Source organism: Ranitomeya imitator, chromosome 7, assembly GCF_032444005.1.
Source record: "Ranitomeya imitator isolate aRanImi1 chromosome 7, aRanImi1.pri, whole genome shotgun sequence".
Classification (NCBI taxonomy): domain Eukaryota; kingdom Metazoa; phylum Chordata; class Amphibia; order Anura; family Dendrobatidae; genus Ranitomeya; species Ranitomeya imitator.
In genome coordinates this window covers 14,230,839-14,258,820 of record NC_091288.1, presented here as the reverse complement: position 1 = coordinate 14,258,820, position 27,982 = coordinate 14,230,839, and the positions used below count along the sequence as shown (strand labels likewise).

General features: G+C 44.9%; 1 long non-coding RNA gene across 2 annotated transcripts in view; it reads right to left on the bottom strand.

Moving 5' to 3' along the window:
* LOC138644417 (uncharacterized) overlaps nt 1-27,982 on the bottom strand; it is a 301,511-nt gene that overhangs the window by 238,443 nt on the left and 35,086 nt on the right. The window lies entirely within an intron of this gene.

Genomic DNA, 27,982 nt, shown 5'->3' with positions numbered 1-27,982 from the left:
AAAATTTTCCTAATGTTGCCAGGTGCCAACTGGCAGGTCTCGGCGGGCGCACTGCGCATGCGCAGTGTGTCCGCCATTTTCTCCCGGAAGTTGCCGGCAGCCCGGGGGAATTCTCTGGGGATGCTGAAGGATCCAGGGACAACAGAGGTATCTGGGGGATCGGGGGACCCTATTTCTCTGTGCGATCACATCAGAGGAGAGAGAAATTAAATGGAAAATTGGCCTTTTTTGGGGGGGGGGCGGCGGTCGCTGTTATACCGTTAATAACGGCGATCACAACATCAGGGTCGGTAAATACCGACGCGAATCATGTTCTCTGGGGTCTCAGCTACCCCTGGCAACCGAGACCCCGGAGAAATTATGACTCTGGGGGGCGCTATACACTTTTTCCACAGCGCCGTTAAGCTGTGGTTTAAGCACCCTTAATTGATAATGTTAAAAGGCGTATCGGCGGTGGTTAAGGGGTTAAATGTTGAGAAGAAACAGAAAACAAAGAACACGGATTGGTTATTCCCAAAATAACAAGTTATCCCCTGTTCATAGCAAGGATAGCGGAGAACTTACTGATCATGGTGTCCCAGACAATTGGGACCCCCAATCTTGAATGAAGTGGAGGTGCACGTGCTCAACCTTCGCTCCATTGTCTTCGGGACTGATGAAGAACGCCGAGTGTAGCGCTCCGCTATTTACAGAAACCACATAGGCAAGAAATAGAGCCGAGGATGAGAATGTGCGCCTCCGCTCCATTCAAGACTGAACTCTGCAGAGCCCCATTCTCAGGATCGCTGGAAGTCCCAGAGGTAAGACCCCCAGCAATCAGCAAGTCATCCCTCTCTTGTGGATTCTAGGGATAACCCGCTATTTTGAAAACAATTCTTTAACCATAATCTGAGATAAATGAAGAGAAATAGATAGATATCTATTAAAAGGTACTGTCAGCACAGAATGACTGTTCAAACCAAGCACAGGCGCTCAGTGCACCATTGCCATGGCCGAACAGTTCAGTGCATCTCCGCCCCCATCTATTTTGATTGACAGCTCTGGATTTATAGGGCCAGAGGAGGATGATGATAGATGGAAAACAAGGAGATGGGACGGTGCACTTAATGGGGTTGTCCGATGTAAAACTACAAGTCTGCAGTCACCACTGTATGTGACTGGAGGCGTGGAAATCCTCACATCACACGTTCTGAGGATTCTCTGGTGTAAGCGCCGGGAACGGCAGTCATGTGACCACAAATATGAAATATGCATATTCCCGGCCACAATCCGACTAGACTTCTGGTCTCACGCCATACACTTCTATTGAGTGAGGTTGCGCGTGTGCATATTGTGTACTTGTGGTCACATTACCGCTGTTCCCGGCATGGACGCGGGAGAATCCTCACAGGACACAGTGCGCGTGATGCGAGGATTCACAAGACTGCAGTCACATAGAGTAACTGCAGACTTGCAGTTCTGGCCACACCAAGGGTGCACTGAGCACCTGTGCTGGGTTTGAACAGTCATTCTGTGCCAACAGAGTCCCTTTAAGGAAAAGAGAAGCATCATAGCCCATCTTGGTTCCTGGGGTAGCCAAAGTTCTGTCTGCCACAAAGCGACTGTATTAGAAGTCCATGTTCCCACGTAGCATAAATATTATGTTTTTTCCGCTGCATTTTTTTTGTGCAGAAAAACCTTCAGTCCAAGCAAAGAGGATGTGATGTAATGAAACTTCCTGCTCGCTGTGCGCCTAAACAAGCCGTAAAATTGTGCACTTTTTATCTATAGTGGTTTTATAGGGAACCTGAAAAATACATGTAAAATGCAGTTACGTTTTTAAGTGCAGCATCAAGGGTTTTTTTGTATTAAAAAAAGAACAAACATTAAAAATGCGGCTTCAAATCAGCATCAAATTAAAAAAAAAATTAAAATGAATGTCGAAAATGCAATAATCTGAAAAGATTGTAATTGCAAATTATGGCGTGGACACCTGCAGAAAATATGAGGATAAAAAGCAGCAAAAAAAAAAAAAACCCACAAAAAACCAAATGTGCAAGATGACAACTTGGCTAAGAAACAAGTTCAGCTATAATGTCCAAGACATGGAGGACAAGACCCCCTGGTGGCACACTGCGGTACTGCAGCAAATAACCCATCACTGCTGCTTACTGTAAAGTAGTATCGCCCCACTAACTTTGAATATTTCAGTAGCCGCGTGATTGACCTTGCAGAGAGTTTAAAAGTGTGTCAGATATGGATTAGAAATATCTGTTACATAAACATGAGGCCTAACCAGTTCATCACTTTAATGACGCACTAGTAGCATTTCGCTTCCCTGCCCCCAACCAATTTCCTGATTAACCTGCCATTCCCAGCTGGGGGGCACAAAGCCGGAGCTGCCATCTTCCAGTCTGATCTAGATGATCTGCCCAGATGGACACCAGCAGAAGTCTCTGATCTGTTCTCTGCCCCCATACGTAGTCTATAAGGCTGAATTCACGGATTTCAGGGTCTTATCTTGTCTATGGTCACAAAAGTTGCAAAAAATGTACGAAATACTATTTTTTTTTTTAGCAGTGTGTGCTTGTCTATTACTACCTTACCCCCAACTGTAATGGATTGTGTGACCCCCTACAGACACCTCTTCCTTCCAATGCAGGACAGTCAGTAGACCCTGACGGGCGCCCCCGCCGCCATCTACTGTTACTATGAAGACACATAGATACACGAGAGCTGTGTACAAAAGATAATATGGTTTTTAATTCAGACTATTTGCAAAATTGCATCATGTTTTATTTTAGCTGCAATGAAGAACCGTTGCAAAAGTCTACATACCCACAGCTAAGCCTCCCAGCGATTCAGAGGTTAAACGGTCGTCTCTGTTTTGCGCTGCTCTGGGATGACTGATTCCCATGGAAAAATCAAAGCGTCTGCCCAGACCTTGGCTTTTAATTAATGTCCATCATTACCAAGATAATGACCAGTGATTGCCAGCGGTATAATCATTAACCACTACCCACACTGGACAAACTGCAGGGAGGACACATGGGGATAAGGCGTCAATAGGAATAGCCACATTTCATGGCCAAATAATGCTGGGGCTCAGCCTAGAACATTGGGAAGAACATTGCCCTCTGATAAACTCCACATGGCAGCCAAATGGAGCGGGCAGCGGAGACCCCGTTATACCGTATATTGGCCCAAGAGCCCCTATTAGAGGACAGTGGGGCCCTTCAATGGTTATAGAGCAGATAAAAGAGCAGCGTCTCTCTCTGTAGGACCCAGGACATCCGTGCATTATATGGACAGTCCATTGCTTTCTATGGGAACTGTGTAATGCTTCATTTTTCCTGTGGGGGAGCTGCAGGGAAATTAAACATTTACTGCCAGGTTTCCCTACAGATTGCAGCTAATCACGGGGTTCCCGGCTGCTTGGCAGCCTGTAATCGGTTTGTCTTTATAGGACACTTCCAAAAATGTCTTGTGAAATTTGAGTAACACCTTGAGGTCTCTTACAAGGGGTTTTCCACTGCTGAACTATCCCTCACATCTCAAGGAGCACTGTTCAAACCATCATCCAAAAATGGAAGGAGTTTGGCGTGACTACAAACCTACCAAGACTTGGCCGACCACCTAAACAAATATCCCAAGGAAGGAGAGCAGTAATCAGAGAAGCAGCAGAGAGGTCCATGGTCACTCTGGAGATCCACAGTGCAAGTGGGAGAATGTGCCCGCAAGATGACTGTTAGTCGTGTTCTCCACAAAACTGACCTTTACAGAAGAATGGCAACAAGAAAGCCATTTTTGAAAGTCATAAGAAGTCCCGTTTGCAGTTTGCAAAAAGCCATGTAGCGGAAGAAGGGGCCCTGCTCAGATGGGACCAAAGGAGAACTTTTTGGGCTAAGTGCAAAACACTATGTGTGGCGGAAAAATAACACTACATATCATTCTGAAAACACCATCCCCACCGTCACACATGGTGGTGGCTGCATTCTACTGTGGAGAGGCTTTTCTTCAGCAGAGACAAGGAAGCTGGTCAGAGGTGATGGGAAGATGGATGAAGGTAAATACAGGGCAATCCTGGAGGAAAACCTGTTAAGAGGCTGCAAAAGACTTGAGACTTGGGCGCAGGTTCACCGTCCAGTAGGACAAGAACCCTAAACATCCTGAGAGAGCTACAATGGAGGGTTTAGATCAGAGCATATGCCTGTGTGTGAACGGCCCAGTCACAGTCCAGACTCAAATCCTAGGGAATCTGTGACGTGAAAATTGTGATCACAGACGTCTCTGAGCGAGAGGACAAAGAATAAGTGGCAAAATGTCACCTCTAGATGTGCAAAGCTGGAGAGACAGACCCCTAAAGACTGCAGAGAAAGCTGGTAGAGACAGACCCCTAAAGACTGCAGAGAAAGCTGGTAGAGACAGACCCCTAAAGACTGCAGAGAAAGCTGGAGAGACAGACCCCAACAGACTGCAGAGAAAGCTGGTAGAGACAGACCCCTAAAGACTGCAGAGAAAGCTGGAGAGACAGACCCCAACAGACTGCAGAGAAAGCTGGTAGAGACAGACCCCTAAAGACTGCAGAGAAAGCTGGTAGAGACAGACCCCAAAAGACTGCAGAGAAAGCTGGTAGAGACAGACCCCTAAAGACTGCAGAGAAAGCTGGAGAGACAGACCCCGAAAGACAGCAGCAATACCTGCAGAAAAGGTGGTTCTAGAAAGTACTGACTCAGGGGCTAAAGGCAAAATGTTTTACTGCGGATTCTGAATACCCTATAGAACTAGAATCCTCAGCAAAACCACGATTCATCTGCGACATTAATTGATGAACTTCGGATTTGATCTCAAGTTAATTTCTGCAAAGAAAATGTCAGCAGCTCATGGATAAAATCGGTGCAGACAACAACCACTGTTCCCGTGTCTCAGCAGCGTTTCCGTCCTATGTGGTCGCAATCTGGGATATAAAAAGTATAAATTATAGAGAGCGGAAATAAATGACTGGAGCCACCATATATTTTCTATCCCATATTACCCGCTGTCATCATCGCCTACAGAGAGGTATTGGTGACACAGACTTTCGCCCGGCGCGGTCCTACACCGGCCCCTGGGTCTCAGCCCTGACTCCTTATCACCCCGGTCTGGGAACGCACAGACGGAACTGTCGTTTGCAGTGTAATTTGCCTGGAATTTGTGTGAGAGGTGCAGGAATTAGAAGCAGGTGACTAATTGCTCTGTTATCAACCAGCAGGAGCTCATTACCCGGCCATAATGACTGATGATGGAAGTAGGATAGTTCAGGGGTCAGAGAGTACAGGGTGTAAGGAAACTGGAAATTCTTCAGTTATTGATGAGTAGTAACCTCCCAATGAAACCATAGGATCCCCTCACCTGGGGGCTGTTGGATGAACGTCTAGTTAAAGGGGCTGTCCATGCAATATATGACATGAAGCATGGAGAGAGGCAGCCGCATATTGGACAGTTCAGCTGAGGACTAAACCACTGGACGCCCAGCGACTGTGGCACATCGGTCCCAAGTATCTCAACAGCACCAGTGGCTGATTTCGGAGCAGTTCTTCCTGTGGCAGACATTGGATGAGATCAGCCATTGCAAGTGCTCGAATACATTTCATGGTTCACCACTAATGGTGGATTGTAAAGAATCAGAGCTATTGGATTATATAGGAGGGACCCCAACCTAAGACCAGGGGTGGGCTCTACGTGCAGAGCAGGGGCCATAGATGCACTGGGTGCTGGCTGGTTTATTTTTTTGCCCATTTACTTTAATGGCAAATAACTTCCGGGCATCCTGATCTGAGCAATGAAATCAATTAATGTGGCATAATTCTATGGTGGGTAAACTCCTTTAATTTTATTAGTGGGACCTCCACCAACCAGTCGAAGGAAGAAGAAACACGAATCTGACAAGGATTATGGTGCCCTTAGCCCCTTCCCACAAAAGGATGTAATAACACTGCTTTTTTTAAAAGGATTAGGCTGAAGAATTCATAAGATTCTTCATGAATTCAAATGATTCACTAAAGGGACAAAATAAATAACTAAAAGATACAAAAATAACAAAAAAAAGAATATTACAAACCAATCCACTTTTCCTAAAATAATAATAATAATAATAATAATAATAATAAATATATATATATATATATATATATATATATATATACACACATATACACACACACATATACATACATACATATTTGGTAATGCTTCATCAACATTAAATTATGCATTCAATACGGTAAATGCTGCAACAAAAAAAACACTAGAAGTTTTGCCTTTTTGGTCGTCTTACTCAAAAATATGGAATAAAAAAACCTATTCAAAATATTCCAAATTGTAAAAAGAAAAAAAATCACCCCCACAAAAATCAAGGCCTAATACAGCTCCGTAGATAGAAAAATATCGGTCTTCAAAATTTGGTTTATGTTGCCATATTCTATTTTTTTTGTTACCTTTTTTATGTAAAAAACATTAAAAAAAAAAATATACATTTAGTAAAGTTACCAGATCATCTACACTGCAAAGTGAATGCTGTAAAAACAACCCCCAATAAACAACGGCAGATTGCTTGGATTTTTTTGTTCCACCCAGCGGACCCCTGAGGTTTTCCTACATGAAGCCACTTCATTAAAAAGACGGCGGTCTTCTTCCTGTAGCGGCTTCGCTGGCGGATTAGTTGCGTCTCTGTCGCCGGCATCTTTTAGCTATAATTTCAGCTTCCTAGAGTTGAGGTACTGTCACACTAGACGATATCGCTAGCGATCCGTGACGTTGCAGCGTCCTCGCTAGCGATATCGTCCAGTGTGACACGCAGCAGCGATCAGGCCCCTGCTGGGAGATCGCTGGTCGGGGAAGAAAGTCCAGAACTTTATTTCGTCGCTGGACTCCCCGTAGACATCGCTGAATCGGCGTGTGTGACACCGATTCAGCGATGTCTTTGCTGGTAACCAGGGTAAACATCGGGTAACTAAGCGCAGGGCCGCGCTTAGTAACCCGATGTTTACCCTGGTTACCATCCTAAAAGTAAAAAAACAAACACTACATACTTACCTACAGCCGTCTGTCCTCCAGCGCTGTGCTCTGCTCTCCTCCTGCTCTGGCTGTGAGCGTCGGTCAGCCGGAAAGCAGAGCGGTGACGTCACCGCTCTGCTTTCTGGCTGCCCGGAGCTCACAGCCAGACCAGAGAAGCAGAGCGCCGAGGACAGACAGCGGTAGGTAAGTATGTAGCGTTTGTTTTTTACTTTTTAGGATGGTAACCAGGGTAAACATCGGGTTACTAAGCGCGGCCCTGCGCTTAGTTACCCGATGTTTACCCTGGTTACCGGGGACCTCGGGATCGTTGGTCGCTGGAGAGCGGTCTGTGTGACAGCTCTCCAGCGACCAAACAGCGACGCTGCAGCGATCCGGATCGTTGTCGGTATCGCTGCAGCGTCGCTATGTGTGACGGTACCTTTAGTCGCCCGAACCCTTAAACAGTAAAACAAAGTAACAAAAGACTGACCGTGCCCCTATTTCTTATACCCCACGGTCCTTTGCCCCTCTGTACCCAGCATTTTCCTTGGTATAATATCTGTACCTTCACACCTATCACTTCAGGATTTTCTTTTCATTTTATTACATCTATTTCCATACACAGGAGATACTTACACCACGTCTACATTATTTAGTCCAAGCTCTTTACTGTACACGCAGGTTTAGAGGTTATGGTGGATCAGTGGGTTATACAAGGTACTTTGTCATTTGTTCTACTTTTTGGCCGAGGAGGGCGGGGAGGAGGGCAGGATGTACCTTATATTGGCTATACCAATTAGTGTGTGTAGCTTTTTCATTTAATATTTTTTTCTTTTCTATCCCTTTTATGTTTGTACAATAAAATATATTTTATAGGTAGTTCCTATATATTTGCATGATGATCTCTCTTTTTTATTTTGTGTTTAATCAAGATGTGATAGGATGATCCCAAATAATTTGCAAAAAGACTGAACATTGAGCACAGGGATTTTTTTTGCATTATGTCCATTTTTTGCAGCAATGCTTTTTCTGGCGAAATCTGCGAGAATATGACGTCACACAGCCCTAGATGGCAAACGAGGTCACTGAAAACTACAAAACAACTCCATGACCTTAATGTGCTTCTTTTTGAGGCACTCCTTTATTGCCTTGGCTGTATGTTGTGGGTCATTGTCTTGCTGGAAGTCCCAGCCACGACCCATTTTCAATGTCCTGGAAGAGGGAAGGAGGTTGTCACTCAGAATTTTACGGTACATGGCTCCATCCATTTTCCCAATGATGAGGTGAAGCAGTCCTATGCCATCAGCAGAGAAACACCTCCAAAACTAGGTTTCCACCTCCATGCTTGACAGTGGGGATGGTGTTCTTTTGGTCATAGGCAGAATTTTTCTTCCTCCAAACAGGGAGAGTTGAGTTAATGCCAAAGACCTCAATTTTAGTCTCATCTGACCACAGCACCTTCTCCAAATCACTCACAGAATCATCCAGGTGTTCATTGGCAAACTTCAGACGGGCTGCACATGTGCCTTCCTGAGCAGGGGGACCTTGCTGGCAATGCAGGATTTTAAACCTTACGGCGTAGTGTGTTACCAATGGTTTTCTTGGCGACTGTGGTCCCAGCTGCCTTGAGATCATTAAAAAGTTTCCCCCGTGTAGTTTCAGGCTGATCTCTCACCTTCCTCATGATCAAGAATACCCCACGAGGTGAGATTTTGCACGGTGCCCTAGATTGATGTCGATTGACAGTCATTTTGTATTTTTTCCCATTTTCTAACTATTGCACCAACATTTGTCTCCTTCTCACCCAGCGTCTTACTTATGGTTTTGTAGCCCATTCCAGCTTTGTGCAGGTCTATTGTCTTGTCCCTGACATCCTTATAAAGCTCTTTGGTCTTGCCCATGTTGTAGAGGTTAGAATCTGACTGGCTAATTGAGTCTGTGGACAGGAGACTTTTATAAAGGTGACTATGTAAGACAGCTGTCTTTAATGCAGATAACGAGTTGATTAGGAGAATCTAACTGGTCTGTAGGAGCCAGAACTCTTAATGGTTGGTAGGGGATCAAATACTTATTTCTCACTGCAAATTGCAAATAAATTTATATGATTTATACAGTGTGATTCTCTGGATTTCATTTTTTACATTCTCTCTCTCAATGTTAAAATTAACCGACCCTTAAAATTATAGACTGTTCATGTCTTTGTCAGTCGGTGAACTTACAAAATCAGCACGGGATCAAATACTTATTTCCCCCAATGTATGTGACGTGCACCAAGACTTCAGTGACCAGAAGCCACAAATCATGTGTAAGAAGATGTCAGATAATTCTGAGCTCAAGGCACCGAGAACAGGTCCCGGATCGGGCGTAATTCAGGGTCCTGTCTGTCAGACGTGTCTTGTAGGATCAGCTCATGAACTGGATGAACTCTGCTACATCACCTCTGGCCCATGCGATAATGTATAAATAGGTTTACTGAACAGATAAGAGCGCCGGTAACTGTTGGGCAGATTTGGATGTTTACTCTCAGGTGTTGGTAAAGTGACTCCATACAGAATTATAACTCACCTTTATGGAAACTTCCATGATTCTTTTTTTTCTGTAATTATTTACAGAATATATTGCACAATGAACATGACTGCAGGACGCACCGCACAGGAGCTGGATCCCTAAAATAGTGGATTTTTTTTATTTTTATCAAAAATATTTACAGAGTGGCAACATTTATTTTGTTTAGATGCAATAAAGCAAAGAAAAAAAAATGGTTGCAAGAATGTTCATACCCCTTAATTTTACAGGAAGCCTTTAGGGGGTATTACCATTTTATAAAGTGAAAGCTCTGGCGTTACTATATGATCTGTAAGGGTCCGACCTCTGGGACCCCCACTGATCCTGAGAATACTGTGACCGCAGCATCATATTCTAGGTGAGGAGAAGAATGAATGTTTTTAAGCCAATAGATTTTCCAACTATAGAGGTTCTCCGCCTTCGATCGCACCTGTGGGCTGGAAAGATCCCCTGTAATTAAGTCGATTACAGGGTGACATGCTATAATTACCCCAATAATTCATTGTAATCTGTGAAGAATCTGGCAGTGAGAATCCACACAGAGCAAAAAAGGGATTACATGGTGCAAAACTAAACAGTAAGAGACTATGCAGCTCCTCGTCACTGTGGCTAAAAAAACAATTACTAGAAAGGACTTTTTTCTCTCTCACCCCAGAGCTGGATTCACAGCTACACTGCTCAGTACTGTGTTATAATGTCCTCCATGCTGCTACTTCTGAGCATGTGCCACATAAAGACAGCAGAACATGAATCTCTCACCTTTGTGTGTTCTGTGAATGGAAAACATCATAGCATCTAGTATCCACCCAGGAGCTCAGAGACAACTGAAAGTTAGAGCCATCACTGGTGAAAAAGGAGCAATAAATAATAGAATGGTCAGAAATATAGTGTAATTTCTCATGTATACACGAGACCCCTAATTCTGAATAGTTACCTGAAACGACAGGTACGCCTTAATAAATTGCTAATCACGCACTTCCATTATGTGCTTCCATGAAAAAATGGCTCATTTATATATATATAATTGTCTAAGGGTCCCTTCCGTCTGTCTGTCTGTCCTTCTGTCTCTCACGGATATTCATTGGTCGCGGCCTCTGTCAGTCATGGAAATCCAAGTCATGGAAATCCAAGTCGCTGATTGGTCCTGGCAAAACAGCCACCACCAATCAGCGCCGGGCACAGTCCGGAAGAAAATTGCGGCTCCTTCCTCCCCGCAGTCAGTGCCCGGCGTCCGCATACTCCCCTCCGGTCACCGCTCACATAGGGTTAATGCCGGCAGTAACGGACCGCGTTATGCCGCGGGTAACTCACTCCGTTACCGCCGCTATTAACCCTGTGTGACCAAGTTTTTACTATTGATGCTGCCTATGCAGCATCAATAGTAAAAGATCTAATGTTAAAAATAATTTAAAAAAAATAAAAAATCATCATATACTCGCCCTCCGGCGCCTTTCCAGCTCTTCGCGACGTTCCGATGCTAAGGATGGTATGCGACAAGGACCTTCCATGACGTCACGGTCATGTGACCGCAACGTCATCACAGGCCCTGCGCGCCTGCGCGAGAAGGACCTGCCATGACGTCACGGTCATATGACCGTGACGTCATGGCAGGTCCTTCTCGCGCAGGCGGGAAGAAGCTGCGGTACCATCGAACAGGCAGGGACAGCGTCAGGAGCAGGTGAGTATTTAATATTCACCTGTCCGCGTTCCATCCGCTGGGCGCCGCTCCGTCTTCCCATCCTCTTGCAGTGACTGTGCAGGTCAGAGGGCGCAATGACATATTAGTGTGAGCGCCGCCCTCTGACTGAACAGTCAGTGCGGAGAGACGGGATGCTGAGGAGCAGTGACGAGAGGGGAGTATGTGATTTTTTTTTTTTTATTGCAGCAGCAGTATTACATGTGGCACAATGCTGTATGGAGCATCTATGGGGCCATAAAGAACTGCATGGAGCATTATATGGGGCATCTCTGGGGCCATAACTGCATGGAGCATTATATGGGGCATCTATGGGGCCATAACTGCATGGAGAATTATATGGAGCATCTATGGGGCCATAACTGCATGAAGCATTATATGGGGCATCTATGCGGCCATAACTGCATGGAGAATTATATGGGACATCTATGGGGCCATAACTGCATGGAGCATTATATGGGGCATCTATGGGGCCATAACTGCATGGAGCATTATATGGAGCATCTATGGGGCCATAACTGCATGGAGAATTATATGGGACATCTATGGGGCCATAACTGCATGGAGAATTATATGGGACATCTATGGGGCCATAACTGCATGGAGCATTATATGGGGCATCTATGGGGCCATAACTGCATGGAGCATTATATGGAGCATCTCTGGGGCCATAACTGCATGGAGCATTATATGGGGCATCTATGGGGCCATAACTGCATGGAGAATTATATGGGACACCTATGGGGCCATAACTGCATGGAGCATTATACTACGTGACTGGGCAATATACTACGTGGCTGGGCAATATACTACGTGGCTGGGAAATATACTACGTGGACATGCATATTCTAGAATACCCGATGCGTTAGAATAGGGCCACCATCTAGTGTTATAATAAGAAATGTCCTATACTGAGCCTTAATATTGGAAACTCTTCCTAGGATGACGTCCTCTCAGTAGTGGAGGGAGTGATACAATTGTGTCAGGTCTCTGTGATACATTCCCTTACAGTGCGCAGCTCCATCATGGAAGTAGTGATAATTAAATCAGCTATGCTTTATATGGAAGGGCATTAAATCATACCCGGCCTGGTGCTGGGGGACTGGACGTTACCGCTGATTTCCCATGAGTAAATTTGCTCTATATCAGGCTGCAGTCAGGCAGGAATACGCCTTATTAAATGAATGGGGCGTGGAGCGAACACACAGTGATTTCTGAAAGACATGGCCAAAAATATACAGTGGGGAAAATAAGTATTTACTACACTGCTAACTTTACAAGTTTTCCCACCTACAAAGAATGGAGAGGTCTGTCATTTCTATTGTAGGTACACTTCAACTGTGAGAGAACATCTAAAACAAAACAAAACAAAAAAAAAAAATCACATTGTAGGATTTTTACATTATTAATTTTCATTTTATTGCATGAAATAAGTCTGGCACATGTTCTCGCTAACTGAGAGCAAAGAAGATGGGACCACCCAGGGTTAGAGACCCCCCCCCCCCCCATCCCCAAGAGTCCCATACAATGGGCTGTCTCTAGTCACCTCTGCTTCTTGTGATTCCCCCTGAGTAGAGTAGTCCTCTTGTAGACCTTAGGTTGGGTGAATGCCACCAAGACTTGATACTTCCAGACAATGATCTGCCCCGGATTGGGCCATGGCCCACTAATATTATTATACAGTATGTTCTCATTTTGTCTTCCTTTTCTCCCCTCTTTACTGTGTTCAGCCAAAAGCTGTTTCTCCTGTATCATCCAACAGCCCGATCCTTCTCTCCCCCCCCCCCCAACAGCCCGATCCTTCTCTCCCCCCCCCCCAACAGCCCAATCCTTCTCTCCCCCCAACATCCCAATCCTTCTCTCCCCCCAACATCCCAATCCTTCTCTCCCCCCAACATCCCAATCCTTCTCTCCCCCCAACAGCCCAATCCTTCTCTCCCCCCAACAGCCCGATCCTTCTCTCCCCCCCCCCCCAACAGCCCGATCCTTCTCTCCCCCCCCCAACAGCCCAATCCTTCTCTCCCCCCAACATCCCAATCCTTCTCTCCCCCCAACATCCCAATCCTTCTCTCCCCCCAACATCCCAATCCTTCTCTCCCCCCAACAGCCCAATCCTTCTCTCCCCCCAACAGCCCAATCCTTCTCTCCCTCCAACAGCCCAATCCTTCTCTCCCAACAGCCCGATCCTTCTCTCCCCCCCCAACAGCCCGATCCTTCTCTCCCCCCCCCAACAGCCCGATCCTTCTCCCCCCCCCCCCAACAGCCCGATCCTTCTCTCCCCCCCCCAACAGCCCGATCCTTCTCTCCCCCAACAGCCCAATCCTTCTCTTCCCCCCCAACAACCCAATCCTTCTCTTCCCCCCAACAGCCCAATCCTTCTCTTCCCCCCCCCCAACAGCCCGATCCTTCTCCCCCCCCCCCAACAGCCCGATCCTTCTCCCCCCCCCAACAGCCCGATCCTTCTCTCCCCCCAACAGCCCAATCCTTCTCTCCCCCCCCCAACAGCCCGATCCTTCTCTCCCCCCCCAACAGCCCGATCCTTCTCTCCCCCCCCCCAACAGCCCGATCCTTCTCTCCCCACCCCCAACAGCCCGATCCTTCTCTCCCCCCAACAGCCCGATCCTTCTCTCCCCCCAACAGCCCGATCCTTCTCTCCCCCCCCCCAACAGCCCGATCCTTATCTCCCCCCCCCAACAGCCCGATCCTTATCTCCCCCCCCCCAACAGCCCGATCCTTCTCTCCCCACCCCCAACAGCCCGATCCTTCTCTCCCCCTCCCCAACAGCCCGATCCTTCTCTCCCCCTCCCCAACAGCCCAATCCTTCTCTCCCCCCAACAGCCCAATCCTTCTCTTCCCCCCCCCAACAGCCCAATCCTTCTCTTCTCCCCCCCAACAGCCCAATCCTTCTCTCCCCCCAACAGCCCAATCCTTCTCTCCCCCCCAACAGCCCGATCCTTCTCTCCCCCCCAACAGCCCGATCCTTCTCTCCCCCCCAACAGCCCGATCCTTCTCACCCCCCAACAGCCCGATCCTTCTCTCCCCCTCCCCAACAGCCCGATCCTTCTCTCCCCTCAACAGCCCGATCCTTCTCTCCCCCTCCCCAACAGCCCGATCCTTCTCTCCCCCTCCCCAACAGCCCGATCCTTCTCTCCCCCTCCCCAACAGCCCGATCCTTCTCTCCCCCTCCCCAACAGCCCGATCCTTCTCTCCCCCTCCCCAACAGCCCGATCCTTCTCTCCCCCCAACAGCCCGATCCTTCTCTCCCCCCAACAGCCCGATCCTTCTCTCCCCCCAACAGCCCGATCCTTCTCTCCCCCCAACAGCCCGATCCTTCTCTCCCCCCAACAGCCCGATCCTTCTCACCCCCCAACAGCCCGATCCTTCTCTCCCCCTCCCCAACAGCCCGATCCTTCTCTCCCCTCAACAGCCCGATCCTTCTCTCCCCCTCCCCAACAGCCCGATCCTTCTCTCCCCCCAACAGCCCGATCCTTCTCTCCCCCCAACAGCCCGATCCTTCTATCCCCCCAACAGCCCGATCCTTCTATCCCCCCAACAGCCCGATCCTTCTCTCCCCCCAACAGCCCGATCCTTCTCTCCCCCCAACAGCCCGATCCTTCTCTCCCCCCAACAGCCCGATCCTTCTCTCCCCCCCAACAGCCCGATCCTTCTCTCCCCCAACAGCCCAATCCTTTTCTCCCAACAGCCCAATCCTTCTCTCCCCCCCCAACAGCCCAATCCTTCTCTCCCCCCCAACAGCCCGATTGTAAGTACTCGGGCAGAAATCCGAGAGTGGACCCTCTGGGTCGTGACTCTAGAGCCCCCGGGGTCGAGCGGACCAGATGGAATCACCCCCTATACAGGGAGTGTTAGGAGCAGGACCTCGAGGGAATGGAGACACAACAGCTCCAAAGGGGCGACCAAAGATAAAGAAGGAAACCACAGGCTATAAAGATGGCAGAGGATAATAGGAAAACAAGACTTAACTGAAAATGACTGGAACACGGAACGGCAGAACACAGCAGGAACACGGACTGGCAGGGTACAGCAGGAACATGGACTGGCAGGACACAGCAGGAACACGGACTGGCAGGATACAGCAGGAACACGGACTGGCAGGATACAGCAGGAACACGCACAGGCAGGATACAGCAGGAACACGGACAGGCAGGATACAGCAGGAACACGGACTGGCAGGGTACAGCAGGAACACGGACTGGCAGGATACAGCAGGAACACGGACTGGCAGGATACAGCAGGAACACGGACAGGCAGGACACAGCAGGAACACGGACAGGCAGGACACAGCAGGAACACGGACTGGCAGGATACTGAGACAAAGTAAAGACTGGGCTGAGAAAAGACACTGGTACAGGGGAGCCTAGGGCATAGGGACACTGACGGCAGACAGTGCACCTACAAAGCAAAGGCGTCTTACCTAGGAAGACGCCGGGAAGAAATAGCCGATGGGCGCCGCCATGTTGGGGCGGAGCTATCGGGTCGCGACCTCCCAGAGGGCTCAGCGCTGGAGGAGACGCGACCGCGCATGCGCAAAGACGCTGGACGCCGGGAACCAGAGAAAGAAGCAGCAGAGCGGCGAGGAACGGGATCGCGAGTGCGCCGCTGGATGGAAGAAGATGGGTAAGTATGTGCGGGCGTGACAGTACCCCCCTCCTTAGTCCCCCTTTTTTTAAGGCTAGAAAGGAATCTTTTCATGATAAAGGGAGCATTGATGTTCTCTCGAGGCTCCCAGGACCTCTCCTCAGGACCAAATCCCTCCCAATCAATCAAAAAATAAGTTTTACCCCTAACTACCTTTTTGGCAAGAATATCTTTAACGTTAAAGATTCCATCAGAAGTACAGAGCTGAGGAGAGGGAGAGGTAGCGGAGTGAAAACGATTAAAGACTGCGGGTTTGAGAAGAGACACATGGAAGGCATTGGGAATGTGCAAAGAGGCAGGTAGCTTCAACTTATAAGAGACATCATTAATGCGACTCAAGATAGGAAACGGACCAATATAGCGAGGACCCAGTTTGCAAGAGGGAATTTTAAGGTTGATATAGCGAGAGGAGAGCCAAACTTTATCACCTGGAGAATATGGCGGAGCATCCAAACGCTTCTTGTCAGCAAACTTTTTCATATTAAGGCTAGCTTTCTCAAGAGCCACTTTGGTCTCATTCCAAATTGTAGAGAATTCCCGGGACAAGAAATCCGCTGCCGGTACCCCCGAGGAGAGAGAAACAGGAAGAGGAATGTTCGGATGTTGACCATAGACTACAAAAAAGGGAGATTTGGAGGAAGACTCGCTGGGAAGATTGTTGTAAGAGAATTCAGCCCAGGGGAGAAGAGAGACCCAGTCATCTTGGTGTGCATTGGAGAAATGTCGCAGATATGTAGTCAGAACTTGATTAACTCGCTCCACTTGTCCGTTGGACTGAGGGTGATAGGCGGAAGAGAAGTCCAAGTTAACCTTTAATAGACTGCAGAGAGCTCTCCAAAAATGTGAGGTAAATTGTACTCCACGGTCTGAGACGATATGATGTGGGAAACCATGAAGACGGAAGACTTGGTGTAAAAAGATCTTTGCCAACTCTGGAGCGGAAGGCAGACCAGGCAATGCGATGAAGTGAGCCATTTTAGAGAACCGATCTACAACAACCAAGATGACAGAGCAATTCGAGGAACAAGGTAGATCAGTGATGAAGTCCATAGCTATAAAACTCCAAGGAACGGAAGGTACAGGCAGAGGATGCAGGAGACCGGAAGGAGGCTGCCTAGGAACTTTATTCTTAGCACAAGAAGGACAAGAAGCGATGAATTTGGTGACGTCTTGTCGGAGAGATGGCCACCAGTAGTGCCGAGAGATAAGAGAAAGTGTTTTCTTGACTCCTACATGTCCTGCAATTTTGGAGGAGTGACCCCAACGTAAAACTCTCTCCTTGTCTTGATTAGCCACAAGAGTCTTGCCAGGAGGAGTTGAGATCACTCTTAGAGGAGCAAGAGTGACGATCTTCGTAGGATCAATGATGTGAGCCGGAGAATCCTCAATGTCCTGAGGCTGAAAGGATCTCGAAAGAGCATCTGCTTTGACATTCTTATTTCCGGGTCGGAAATGAAGCTCAAACTCAAATCGTCCGAAGAATAAAGACCATCTGGCTTGTCGTGGATTTAGTCTTTGGGCTGACTGAATATAGGCCAGATTCTTGTGGTCTGTGTAAATGGTGAATGGATGAAGAGACCCCTCAAGAAGATAACGCCATTCCTCCAAGGCTAGCTTGATAGCCAATAGTTCCTTATCCCCTATAGAGTAGTTACGCTCAGGAGCGGAAAAAGTTTTAGAAAAGAAACCACAGGTCACCAAACGTCCGGACAAAGATCTTTGCAAAAGTACTGCTCCAGCTCCAATAGAGGATGCGTCGACCTCAAGGACAAACGGTCTATTAGCATCAGGACGATGAAGCACAGGGGCCGTAGCGAAACTTTGTTTAAGGGACAGAAAGGATTCTTCAGCCTCAGGGGTCCAAAGACCGGAATTGACTCCCTTGCGAACTAGGGCAGAGATAGGCTTGGACATGGAAGAAAAATGAGGAATAAATTGTCTATAGTAATTGGCAAAGCCAAGAAAACGTTGGATTGCTTTTGTTCCAAGAGGACGAGGCCAATTCAGGACAGCAGAAACCTTCTCTGGATCCATCTCTAAGCCAGATCTTGAGACAATATACCCAAGGAAGGGAAGAGAAGATTGTTCAAAGACGCACTTCTCAATCTTAGCGAACAGATGATTCTCTCTTAGCCTTTGCAGAACTCGGCGGACATCTCGCCTGTGAGTGGAGAGATCTGGAGAAAAGATGAGAATGTCGTCAAGGTAAACCACGACTGAGGAGTAGAGAAGATCCCGAAATACATCGTTCACAAATTCCTGGAAAACCGCGGGGGCGTTGCAGAGACCAAACGGCATAACCAAGTATTCGTAGTGACCGTCACGAGTATTGAAGGCAGTCTTCCACTCGTCGCCTGCACGAATACGAACCAGATTGTATGCGCCACGTAGATCTAATTTGGTAAAAATTTGCGCACCCCGCAGACGGTCGAAGAGTTCCGGAATGAGTGGCAGAGGATATTTGTTCTTCACCGTGATGTTGTTTAAGCCTCGATAATCAATGCAGGGACGGAGAGAACCGTCTTTCTTCTTCACGAAAAAAAACCCTGCTCCAGCCGGTGAAGAAGACTTGCGAATGAATCCTTTAGCAAGATTTTCTTGAATGTACTCAGACATAGCTTGAGTCTCAGCAGGAGAGAGAGGATAGATTCTGCCCCTGGGCGGATTAGTTCCTGGCACGAGATCTATGGGACAATCATAGAGACGGTGAGGCGGAAGGCCCTCAGCCTCCTTCTTGTTGAAGACATCAGAAAAAGCGCTGTAGACACAGGGTAAAGCGGGAAGAGAAGAGGAAGGAGAAGAATTAGAGGAAGATCCCACAGGACGCACCGGCAGCAGACAACGTTCCCGACAAAGCTCACCCCAGCGCAAGATATTGCCATTGCGCCAATCTAAAACGGGCTCGTGGAACCGTAACCAAGGAAGACCTAAGAGCATAGGATGAGACAGACCCGCTAAAACATAAAATGCAATTCTCTCCTTGTGCAGAGCCCCAACTTGAAGTTCCACCTCAAGTGTTACTTGAGTAATGGTCTCTTGTAAAGGTTTACCATCCACAGATGCAAGAACCACAGGAGCCTCTAAGGTTTTGACTGGAATGGAGAATTTCAAAACCTCTTCCAACCTGATAAAATTCCCTGCTGCGCCCGAATCCACATACGCATCTAGAGAAATGCCCTTGCCCGCAATATGCAAAAGAACGGACAAAGTAAGGGGTTGAGAGGAATCACATACACCTAGGGAGGCCTCTCTTACCTGACCTAGGCGGAGGAGTTTTCCGGACGTTCAGGGCAAGAGCGCAACAAATGAGCAGAACTTCCGCAGTAAAAACATAACCCCTGAGTGCGCCTCTCTTTACGACGTTGTTCGGACATCTTAAGACGGTCCACTTGCATAGGTTCTGGTGCGGATGCCTGAGAGGAGGTTCTAGGCTGAGGACTGAGTGGCTTACGGGTGGCAGAAGAAGGGCGAAGAGATCTCCGCTCGCGGGCGCGTTCTTGGAACCGAAGGTCAATACGGGTAGCTAAGGAAATTAATTCCTCCAAAACAGTAGGGGTGTCCCTACCAGCTAACTCATCTTTTATGCGCCCAGAGAGCCCCCGCCAGAAAGCACCCACCAACGCCTCATTGTTCCAACCCAAGTCAGAGGAGAGGGTGCGGAACTGAATAGCGTACTGGCCTACGGATAACGATCCCTGATGGAGAGAAAATAGAGCTTCAGTTGTAGAGGCCAGACGTCCAGGTTCGTCAAAGACAAGACGGAAAGTCTCCAAAAATTCAGACAACCGGGAGACTAGGGGATCGTCTCTCTCCCAGAGTGGGTTAACCCATGCCAAGGCGTCACCCTCCAGATGGGAAATCAAAAACGCAACTTTGGACCGATCCGTCGGGTAATGCTGGGGCAGAAGCTCAAAGTGAAGACGGCATTGGTTTAGAAATCCTCGGCAGGACTTAGGATCCCCATTGTACCGAGGCGGTTTAGCCAAGCGGGGTGGAGGGTGGGACGCAGGAGCAGACGTAGAAGCGGCTGTCTGGATGGAAAGCAGCCGGTCGTCAATAGAAGACATATAACTAAGTATATGGGCCTGGGTGTCACGCTGCTGAGCTAACTCTTGCTGTAAGCCAACGAGTAGAGCGGCGTTGCCAGGATCGGAGGACTGGAGCATGGACAAGCGAGAATCCATAGCTTTCATGAAAGACATCATGCGGGACTGATTCTCTCGCAAAAAGAGTAGCTCTTTCTGCGCAGCAGAGGCCCCAGCGGGGTCCATGGCCTTTGCTTACTGTAAGTACTCGGGCAGAAATCCGAGAGTGGACCCTCTGGGTCGTGACTCTAGAGCCCCCGGGGTCGAGCGGACCAGATGGAATCACCCCCTATACAGGGAGTGTTAGGAGCAGGACCTCGAGGGAATGGAGACACAACAGCTAGAGCCAAAGGGGCGACCCAAGATAAAGAAGGAAACCACAGGCTATAAGGATGGCAGGGGATAATAGGAAAACAAGACTTAACTGAAAATGACTGGAACACGGAACGGCAGAACACAGCAGGAACACGGACTGGCAGGGTACAGCAGGAACACGGACTGGCAGGACACAGCAGGAACACGGACTGGCAGGATACAGCAGGAACACGGACTGGCAGGATACAGCAGGAACACGGACAGGCAGGATACAGCAGGAACACGGGCTGGCAGGACACAGCAGGAACACGGACTGGCAGGGTACAGCAGGAACACAGACTGGCAGGACACAGCAGGAACACGGACAGGCAGGACACAGCAGGAACACGGACTGGCAGGATACTGAGACAAAGTAAAGACTGGGCTGAGAAAAGACACTGGTACAGGGGAGCCTAGGGCATAGGGACACTGACGGCAGACAGTGCACCTACAAAGCAAAGGCGTCTTACCTAGGAAGACGCCGGGAAGAAATAGCCGATGGGCGCCGCCATGTTGGGGCGGAGCTATCGGGTCGCGACCTCCCAGAGGGCTCAGCGCTGGAGGAGACGCGACCGCGCATGCGCAAAGACGCTGGACGCCGGGAACCAGAGAAAGAAGCAGCAGAGCGGCGAGGAACGGGATCGCGAGTGCGCCGCTGGATGGAAGAAGATGGGTAAGTATGTGCGGGCGTGACACCGATCCTTCTCTCCCCCCCAACAGCCCGATCCTTCTCCCCCCAACAGCCCAATTCTTCTCTCCCCCCAACAGCCCAATCCTTCTCTCCCCCCAACAGCCCAATCCTTCTCTCCCCCCCCCCCCAACATCATCTGTAAAGGGCGAGTCTGGAGACACTTTACAATCAGACGGTCAGGGTTCGGTTGAACCATTATCTCTCAATTTTTACCCAAAGGTTTCCCCTTTCTACCCATTGCCATTTTGTCTCTTTTTTTTCTTAATTTCATATTAAACATTAGGAAAGTTGATTTAAATGCATTCACAAGGGGCAATGTAGTTGCGGAGTTTTTGGAAAATCAGTTTTACTCATCTGAATAGAGTGGTGTCCACGGATCAACAGAATAAATATTCACAAATATGTCATTCTTCCAATTTGAAGGAAACACTGTGATTTTACTGGCCTTAAATTCAATATTTAATCCCCCCTTTCCAATTCTACTGTCCATTTTTCTGCCCTGCATAAGGCTAAACCCCCCCAAATTTTTCCCTCTTTACATGATCGGGTGTTCACGGTGACCATATAGGTCCTGTCTGGCCCTGGTGGATTTTATACGAAAAAGCCTTTGTTCACATTAGCACTGTGCTTTCCATTTATAATTTTCTGCAGGACGTGACACAGACAACACTGAAAAATAACCGGGATTCACAGGGATTGCGAAGATGTGCCACGTTGAGAACTAAAACGGAGCTGCACGGCGCGAGCTTAGCTGCAGATGTGAACAATGAATAAAGAAAAATAAAATAATAATTATCTAAGCTAGAAAAAAACATTTTACTAAAAACTCATGTGATGGTGCTTTATAGCATGAAAAATAAAAAGGAATTTTTTATTTTTTTTATTTCTTAAAGCAACTTTCAGAATTTTATTTTGCCCATAAAAAAATATTCAAAAAACTCTCCGACATGCAATAATGCTTATTAAACTATATTGCAAACCTTCATATTATGTAAAAATCCTGATATTTAGCGTAATACTTATTGTAGAATTTTTTTTTTTTTTTAAAGGCACCATTATTTGGAAAAAAAAATTTGGAAAAAAAAAATGTAAAATTTAAGATTTACATTTTCTCATTTGCATTTTGTTATTACTGTGAATGTCGCGATTTTAGTTAAAATTTACCTGCACGGACATTGAAAAAAGCTCTACATATGCTATAAAGTCAACTTTCTTAATGGTTTCCATCATTTCAAATGAAATCTTGAGACACATTAGATTTGACTGTAAAGACCAGAGAGAAATGTTTTATACATTAGATAATATTTACACTTCTTGTTTAAGAAATTCCTTTAATCCAGCATCCCGTAATCCAGAAAGTCGGATAATTCTGCACTCGTTCACGGCACAGATCTAAAACACAAATGTAAAACCAGAAGACTGAAACAATTAATTTATCTTTAATAAGAAGAGTTTACTAATGAGCAAGATGAACAGAATCAGGTTATTAGTGCCGACAGAAGGATTTCTGCTTTTTTTTTCCATGGATTTTTCTCAGTGTGTGAGAGTAAATTTATCCAGAATATTTGATAACTGGACACTTATGGGGTCTTATTGTTTCTGGATTACAGGATATAAGGGTCTTTATTCCCACATCACTATTTGCATTTTGTCCCTAAAACACAGCGCAGGAGTCAATCTTTCAATATAGTTTTTCTCTATAATTTCCGCTCCTGGTTTTGCCGGATTCTAAATACTGATGTGTGAATAAACCCTAAGATAGGTAGATACATTTTTATTTTGCTGCACATCTAATATATTTTTTTTATACCATTATACTTTTATATAAAAAAAAAAAAAACAACTCAGCATGTCATAGAATTTCTTTTAAATTGCACTTTTACATTTGAATGTACATAGAAGGTAAAGAATATTTGATTAGAATTCTGTAAATGTATCTTTTTGCATTTTTACAGATCGTACATTAAATATTAACCCCCAAGGTGAATTGTAATTCTGGGTTCTGATCCATCTTGTAATATTGCAGTATTTTTTCTAGACCGGTTATTGGACTATACGAGCCGATGTTAATTATAATTAACAATAGTGGACGATCTCTATACAATGTCATTATAAATTATGACTTGGTGACTGTCAAGTACAAGCTCCGCATCACATCACAAGATGACACGGACGGCTCTGCTGATCGGAGCTGCAAAGTCAGAAGATGCAACATGCAGAGATCAGCGTTACATCCGCAAAGACTGGAATACAAGAATAGGCTTCACGAAAAGCAAAACTAAATGACAGATTTAGGATCTAAATATCATTTCAATATTGTAAAAAAAAAAAAAAAATGGTTGCTCAATGAATATATTTGGAGAGATTGTAAAAAGTAAACACAATCCCAACAACAATAATAATAATAATAATTTTATTTATATAGCGCCAACATATTCCGCAGCGCTTTAACATACTTTAATAATGTTAAGCGCTTAATTGGAATTATACTGTCTACTAAGAGAATTTGCATATATAAATATGAGAAGATAATAATACAAAAATTACAAAGAATAATCATATTATCACAGTTCGCTGCAAACATAAAAATAATGATGATGATAACTATTATTAAGATTTATTCTTATTAAAAAAGTGCACTATTTTATTATGACTTCTATTTAAAGTGAATATTTTGTAACATTTATAATACTAAATCATAGACTTTTTTATTTTAATGTATAAAATGTGATCATAAGATTAAATATATTTTAATATAATATTTAATGATAAAATGTAATATATTTCGATATTTAATTAAAATATATTTTACTCTATTCAATGTTTCCACATTCTCTGTTGCAGCGAATGTTTTTAATAGCACTAGAACTTTAAAATTCATCCCATAACTTTTTGTTTTCTATTTACAAACTTTGATTCAATAGTTTTAAAATGTTTTATATATCTATATATATTTATGTTTTCATTTAACTTGTGTATATTTTTTCTTTATTATCACTATTTTTTAACATATTTTAGTGGAGTTTTTTTTAGTTTACTTTTTTAGATATGCTATTTTTTATTTTTGTTATCACTTTATTAATTTTTTTTTATTAGTGCTCTTAATGAGTAAATTTCACTTTAACTGTAAAACTTGTTTATCTTCCTTGTATAAATGTAATGATGCTTGTTTGCCTCTTTTATGACAGCCCGGCCCTTATATCAATGCTTGGGAAATTGTAACCTTTAGCAAATTGACATTTAATTGTTTTATGGTTTTGTAGGATAAATGGGGCAGCTGTTGGGCACAGGGAAGTGTTGTGATTAGTGATGGGTCTGATGTAGGCTGAGGCAGGGGTGACTACAACAAAGGAGACATTGTCACTATCACAGGGAACTTGTCATAAAGCGATAACCTGTTTATAGAGCCGACTCTTTATATTGGAGGTTGTCTTATCTGGCTGCTGTGCTGTACTAGGACCTGATCACTCAGGACAGATCAGACACCTTGGCAGGACTAATGAGCTGACATTACATTGTAACACTGATCAATGGAGCCATCCCTGTGTCCAGTACGACAACCACCATCAGGATCAGTAATGATGAGAGAAAGAGGAGGACAAGAACCGTCCAGGAACGTCCAACCCTGCCCAGCCTCACCTAGGAGTTCAGGGGTTTCATACCGTAAAACTAGTGATGGCGACTGACAGCAGCTTCAGTCATTAGGCTATGTTCACACTTTGCGTTTTTTGAAGCTTTTTTAGGGTATGTGCACACGTCGGGATTTTCTAGCAGAAATTTCCTGACAAAAACCGGACATTTCTGCCAGAAACCCGCATGCATTTTTTTGTGCATTTTTTGTGTTTTTTTCCCAATGCATAGAATAGCGGGAAAAACGCAAAAAAAATGAACATGAACATGCTGCTTTTTTACTGCAATGCGTTTTTTTTGCGGAAAAAAAACGCATCATGTGCACAAAAATTGCAGAATGCATTCTAAATAATAGGATGCATATGTCTGCAGTTTGTAAAGCGCTTTTATCGCGTTTTTATCGTGAAAAAAAAAACACGAAAAAACCTGAACGTGTGCACATACCCTTAATGCTAATTTTCAGCTCCCTTTCACAGTACCAGCAAATTCTGTGAGATTTCAGAAATCTCATGCACATACCTTCGATTTTTTTTTTCAGTTTTAACAAACCGCTGCGTTTTTGCAAAATGCAGCATGTCACTTCTTTCAGCATTTTTGCACAATTTTTCACCCTTTGAAAGCAATGGGTAGTGGAAAAAATGCTGCAAAAATGCTACAAAAACTGCAGGTGCCAGTCTTGGAGACAAAACTTGGTGAAGTTAAATCAGATTTTTTTATGCACAAGAGACAAATGTACCCTGACAAAAACACAGCAATAAAAAGGCGGTAATAAAAACTAAGCAAAACACGCTTTTTGTAAGCAGCTTAAACTTTGTATAATAAAAAACGATGCAAAAACACAAGGTGTGAACATAGCCTTAGTCTCCGAATTACAGGTATAGTGATATTGAAACAGTAAAAAAAAGTACAATGTAACTAAAAATAAAGACATTGTAATAACGTAACACTATTCTAGTAACTATTAAAGTAACTAGTAAAGTAATAAACTAGTACAGTAGTAAAGCTCATTAATAATCTGCCAATATTAAAAAAGATAGATAAAATTTGAGAGATAGAAAAATAAAAATAACATACAAAAATAGATTTAAAAAAATGCATAGATAAATGATATGCAAGATAAATGTAACGGACAAAAACTGATAGAACATGTAAACTGATCGATATATCATACAGTGGGTCTGAATAATTTTCCATTTACACATTGTTTTTGCCTACTTTTAACTGGTTTTTATTTTTTAGTTGCACCTTAGTAAAAGAACATGTATGTGTTGATTATTTTTTTTATTATTATTTAATGTTCACCATTGTAGGTGGTGTTTGGGATTTTTAGATTTTTCTACCTGATTCATAAAGTGCAACAAGTCTTTTTGTGAAAATGAACTCTAGAATCCCCCTGGAATTACGTTAAGTTCGCCTGAGATTTTTGTGCAAATTTTGCAACATTTTATTGGAACATGAGATTTTCACTCAACAGGTTAAAGGTAATAATAAAGACCATTTTTTACTTTTGCTTAAAATTCATGAATCACGTGCGCCATTTTGAAGAATTTGGTGCTTTTTTTGTATCAATGAAAAGCGCGCACACACACGCACACGCACACAAAGGACTACATATAAAACAACAAATGATGACTCGAACCTTATATGTATATTATAAAATAAATAAATGGGGAGGACATTTTCAAGACTTGTGGCAATTCGGTCTTCTGCTTTTAACAAATAAAAAAAACAAACACTTTTTTGCTATTTTATGCTGCAATTTTAAAGGACTGGATGTAATACTGTAGGTGTGATTTTCTACACACAAAAGGTTTAAAAAACAAATTTATAAATTTGTGACTTAAAAAAAAAAATTTGAATTATCCCACAAAAATTCACAATCTCATTCCAGTAGGAAAACGGCATAAAATTGTGATACTTTAACAAATTTGGCCAAAATAAAGGAAACCTAGTCACATGCAGATCGGATTTAGATGTAAAATACATGAGTAGATAGATGTAACTATTTTCTATGAATACTGTAAAGAATTGGTGGGCTGAATGGATACACGAGACGCAGAATTATTGCATCTAAAGTCATTATTTTTAATTTAGAACAGAAGAAGAGAAAGTGATTGTATAGAAACAAGACACAGCACACAATGTACCACAAGACACAGCACACAATGTATCCACAAGACACAGCACACAATGTATCCACAAGACACAGCACACAATGTATCCACAAGACACAGCACACAATGTATCCACAAGACACAGCACACAATGTATCCACAAGACACAGCACACAATGTATCCACAAGACACAGCACACAATGTATCCACAAGACAGCACACAATGTATCCACAAGACACAGCACACAATGTATCCACAAGACACAGCACACAATGTATCCACAAGACACAGCACACAATGTATCCACAAGACACAGCACACAATGTATCCACAAGACACAGCACACAATGTATCCACAAGACACAGCACACAATGTACCACAAGACAGCACACAATGTATCCACAAGACACAGCACACAATGTATCCACAAGACACAGCACACAATGTATCCACAAGACACAGCACACAATGTATCCACAAGACACAGCACACAATGTATCCACAAGACACAGCACACAATGTATCCACAAGACACAGCACACAATGTACCACAAGACACAGCACACAATGTATCCACAAGACACAGCACACAATGTATCCACAAGACACAGCACACAATGTATCCACAAGACACAGCACACAATGTATCCACAAGACACAGCACACAATGTATCCACAAGACTCAGCACACAATGTATCCACAAGACACAGCACACAATGTATCCACAAGACACAGCACACAATGTATCCACAAGACACAGCACACAATGTATCCACAAGACTCAGCACACAATGTATCCACAAGACACAGCACACAATGTACCACAAGACACAGCACACAATGTACCACAAGACAGCACACAATGTATCCACAAGACACAGCACACAATGTATCCACAAGACACAGCACACAATGTACCACAAGACACAGCACACAATGTATCCACAAGACACAGCACACAATGTATCCACAAGACACAGCACACAATGTATCCTCAATAATTGCCCCATGCTTCCTAATTCTGCATATAATTATATTTTCAGTTTGTGCAGAAGTTCCATGAATAATAATAGATCCAGAGTATTCATCGCCTGGTGTATAACTACTACTACTCCCACCAGACGCAGCTCTGCTCCCCTGGTTATACATTAACTCTCTGTACATTACTCT